This window comes from Tupaia chinensis, unplaced genomic scaffold (assembly GCF_000334495.1).
Source record: "Tupaia chinensis unplaced genomic scaffold, TupChi_1.0 Scaffold145659_1, whole genome shotgun sequence".
Lineage (NCBI taxonomy): Eukaryota > Metazoa > Chordata > Mammalia > Scandentia > Tupaiidae > Tupaia > Tupaia belangeri.
Window position 1 is genome coordinate 83,973 of NW_006205516.1, and position 4,606 is coordinate 88,578.

At 43.5% G+C, this 4,606-nt stretch overlaps 1 pseudogene; it reads left to right on the forward strand.

Annotated features, from left to right (window-relative positions):
- The window catches only part of LOC102503398 (ras-related protein R-Ras2 pseudogene), a 1,452-nt pseudogene extending 658 nt beyond the window's left edge, over nt 1-794 (forward strand).
- Nucleotides 795-4,606: the final 3,812 nt, after the last annotated feature.

Below are 4,606 nucleotides of genomic sequence, written 5' to 3' on the forward strand. Positions count from 1 at the left end.
AGGCGGCTCGCGCCTTCGGGGACCTCAGCCTGGCCGCTCGCTGGCAGCCCGCCGGCTTCATGTGCACCTGGAGCTCGCGGCGGAGTCTGGTCGCTTCCGGGCTGGCGAGGCGGCGTCCCCTTGGCAGTGACGTGCAGGGGAGACCGCTCCAGCCAGAAGTCGCCGCTGGCGGCGGGCGGGCGGGAGAGGCGGCGCTCACCACCCCACTTCTTCCGACGTGCAGGGGAGACCGCTCCAGCCAGAAGTCGCCGCTGGCGGCGGTAGGCAGGGAGAGTCGGCGCTCACCATCCAATTCCTCCAAGCCTATTTTGCAGCGCGTTGTGATCCGACCATTGAAAAGCGCTGCACCGAGCAGTGCGCTGTAGATGACAGAGCAGCCGGGCTCCACGCTTTGGGTGGAGCAGCACAAGAAGAGTTTGGAGCCATGAGAGAACAGTGGACGAGACTGGCCGGGGTTTCCTGTTGGGCTTTTCAGTCACAGAAGGAGGTTTTGAACAAACCCAGGAGGTTGAAAGACAGATTCTTGGAGTCAGGGATCATGATGGGTGTCCAATGATTTTGAAGTAGTAATAAAGCAGATCTGGATCTTCAAAACAGGGAACAGAGGAGGAGGACGTTAGCACGGCAATGTCAGGCAACACGCATGGAGGCATCTGCGAGATTAGGATGAACGTCAGGCAAGCTGTCCATGAGCTTGTCCTGCTTATAAGGAAATTCCGGGGGAATGTCCTCCTTCAGCAGAACCAACATGGAAAGCAGAAGACCAGAAAGGCAGCCCTTGTGTCATTTTCTAAGAGTCCCTTCAGGTTTAGCTGTCGACGACCAGGAAATGCCCTCATCTTCTCCCTGCCTTCTTACAGTGTTGGTAATTTAGACAAAGGAGCCGCATGTTCACCTAAGACCAGGAAGATGGCTAATCCTTTCCGTGAAGCCAATACAAGGGTCATTTCAAGACCATTTTAAGGAAACACTAAGGGTGCTTCGAGATGATCTGATTCCTGTAAAATATATATCTATATACACACACATTCTTTTTTTGTTTTTCTTTTTAGGTTTTAGCAATAAGGCATGTGCACTGGCCAGAGAGAGACAGTGAGAGAAGAATGTGAGAAATTAGGGACCAACAGTTGGTGTAATGGCTATGTCACTGGACTCCCACGTAGTCTACCATGGTTCAAGTCTCGGACCCAGTGGCTTAAACTCACACCGGGCGCATGTGTGTGCGTGCCCAAGATCCAGAAAAGAGAATGAAGGAGAAGGGATTATGGTGTGGCCATCCCCCCTGGGGCGGGCAATTTCTTGCTTTCTGTCTCTCTGTCTCTCTCTGTCTTTCTTGTGACCACACACGCCCTATAGCAAAAACCTCTTAAAAAAAAGAGAGGGAGAAATCACCTTCTACCTCCATGTCTTTTTGGATTCTATGCTTGCTGATTCTTTTTTTTTTTTCCTCATTGTCAGCATTTCGTTTTATTTTTTTGAAGTTGACCAGAGAGAGAAAAGGAAAGTGAGAAAGCAAGCTGCCAGGTCCGGGACTCGAACTGCAGTCAGCCATGTAGGAGTCCAGTTGCCTTAACCACCATGCCACATGCCGGCTCCTCTTGTTTTTTAAGATAAAATGAAAACTTTATTTTTTTTATTGTGGATTGGGTTCTATCCATTTCTGATAGAGGGAGACTGACTTCCTCAACTATAATAGATGGTTCATTAGATCATTGTACATGCAGATTTTTTTTAGCGATTTTTGCTATGGGGTGTGTGTGCTCTCTAGAGAGACAGAAAGTGAGAAATCATCCCCTAGGAGGATGGCCACACTCCAATCTCTTCTCCATTCTTCTCTGGGATCTTGAGCACACATGCACATGTGCCCAACGTGAGTTTCAAGCCACCCGGTCCAGGACTTGAACTGCAGTTGAACATGTGGGAGCCCAATAATATAACCACTATGCTATCTACTGGTCCCTGTCCATGCAATTCTACTAGATTTTGCCTCGGGTGCTTTGATCTTCTGTTGTTAACTGCATACACCTTGAGGACTGTTATGTCTTCTTGGAGTATTGACCCCTTTATAATTATGTAATACGCCTCTTTATCCCTGATAATTTTTATTTTTAAAAATAATTATTTTATTTAAATTTATTTATTTATATATTTACTTTAATTTGACCAGAGAGGGACAGAATGAGAGAGAGAGAGAAAAAGCAAAAAAGCAAGCCACCAGGCCTGGGACCCAAGCCACAGTCAGTCATATGGGAGTCATGGGAGTCCAGTGCCCTTAACCACTATGCCACCTACAGGCTCCTCTCTGATCATTTTTCTTTCTCTGAAGTATTCTCTATCTGAAATTAATATGGCTACTCATTCCTTCTTTGGATTAGTGTTAGCATGGTATATCTTTCTCCATCACTTTACTTTAAGTCCGTATGTGCCTATATATTAAAAGTGGGGTTTTTTGGTCAGTGACATTAGTTATATCTTGTTTGGTTTTGTTTTGTTTCCATTCTAGCAATCTCTGTCTTTTAATTAGTAAATTTAGATCATTGATGTTTAAGGTGATAGTTGATATAATTGAATTGATATCTATCATATTTGTTGCTGTTTTTTATTTTTGTCTTCCACTTTTTCTCTCTCTTGTGGGGTTTTGGGTTTTTTTGTTGTGTTTGTTTTTTAAGTCAGAAAGCATGCACACAAGAGTGAAAGTGAAAGTGAGAGAAAGAGCAAGAGAGAGAGAGAGAGAGAGAGAAAGCACCCCCAAAGGGGCCTGGACACACCGTGACCCTTTTTCTTCCAATTCTCCATCCATTCAGAATCCTGATCACATGCATATGGCCAGTGTGTTTTTCAAGACACTTTTCTCCACATCCTCATCAACACTTATTGACATTTGACTTTTTGATAATAGTCATCCTAACAGATATGAGATGATTTCTCATTGTAGTTTTGATGTGTACTGCCCAAATGATCTGTGATGTTGAGCACATTTCTATATACCTCTTTGCTATTTGTATGTCTTCTTTGAAAAATATCTATGGTCCTGGGACCAGCAGTTAGCGTAATGGCTATGTCGCTGGGCTCCCACGTAGTCAACCACGGTTCGCGTCCTGGACGTGCTGGCTTAAAACTCATGCCGGGTGCATGTGCGTGCGTGCCCAAGAGCCCAAGAGGAGAATGGAGGAGAAGGGATTGCGGCGTGACCATCCCCCCTGGGGGATGATTTCTCGCGTTCTGTCTCTCTGTCTCTCTCTGTCTGTCTGGCAAAGCGCATGCGCCCTATAGCAAAAACCTCTCCAAAAAAAAAAAAATTTCTGTGGTCTTCTGCTCTCCCCAGAGACAGACAGGGAGGGAGAGAGAGAGAGAAAGAGAGAATTTAAAAGGGTTAAAGGGTATTGAGTTTTGTGATTTTTCTGCATCTATTGGGATAGCATATGTGTTTTGTCCTTCATTCCGTTAAAGTGACATATCACATTTGTAGGTTTTTATATATTGAACTATCTTTGCATTCCAGATCAATCCCATTTCATCATGCTGTATGATCCTTTTAGTGTACTATTGATTTTGGCTTGCAAGTATCTTTGTTTTGGTTTGGTTTTTGCCACAAGGCATGTGCACTTGTCAGAGACAGACAGACAGAGGGAAAGCAAGAAATTATCTCACAGGGAGATGGCTACACTGCAATTCCTTCTCCTCAGTTCTCCTCTGGGGATTTTGGGCATGTATGCATATAGACCTAGCATGATTTTTAAGCCACTGGGCATGGGACTGGAATCATGGCTGGCCATGTGGGAATCCTGCACCTTAGCCACCATGCCATCTGTTGACTTGATCTGCTGGTATCTTATTGAGTACTCTTACATGTATGTCCATCAGGGATATTGGCTTGTAATTTTCTCCTTTTTTGTAGTGTCTTTGTCTAACTTGCAAACAAGGGTCATTCTGAATTCATAAAATGAGCTTTGAAGTGATGCTAGACATGTAAGCCTCCCTGTCGATCCCCTTCTCCACGAGTTCATTTGCCCTTCTTCCCTTTCAGATGTTGCACCTAGGAGTCTTAGCCTCTGGACAGTCAGCGAAGTCTATGAGGGATTTCTCTACATGCAAAACTGTCACATCCTTGCCCCTCAAAAGTGTGTGTTACTGCCACCTTGTGGTCATGTTCTTCTCCTCGGTTAGCCTAAAAATCCCTTGAATACCTACAACTCATTCTTCCAGTCATTATTCCAAATGGAAACAAAATTTTCTATTTCAGAGTAATGTCTTTTTAGCTTCCTAAAATCAATAAATATAAGCAGTTATCCATATATCTCCTGTAAACTAGTACAGATGAATATGAACCACTACTCATCTCAGATTTGTTAGTTCTTCCAACCTAAAATTATATTAGCTTTAAGAGAACATATTTTCCAATTCAAGGATTCAACTATTTATATGGATTCTTTAGATAATTAGCTACCTAAGTACCATTACTCATCTACATTATTAACTCATTCATCCACCAGGATAAAAGAATTTAGAGTATGGAAGAACCTGCATTTCAGCTTCTAATTTTTCTTTTTTTCTTTTTTCTTTTCTTTTTTTCTTTTTTTTTTTTTTTTTGAGAGGTTTTTGCTAT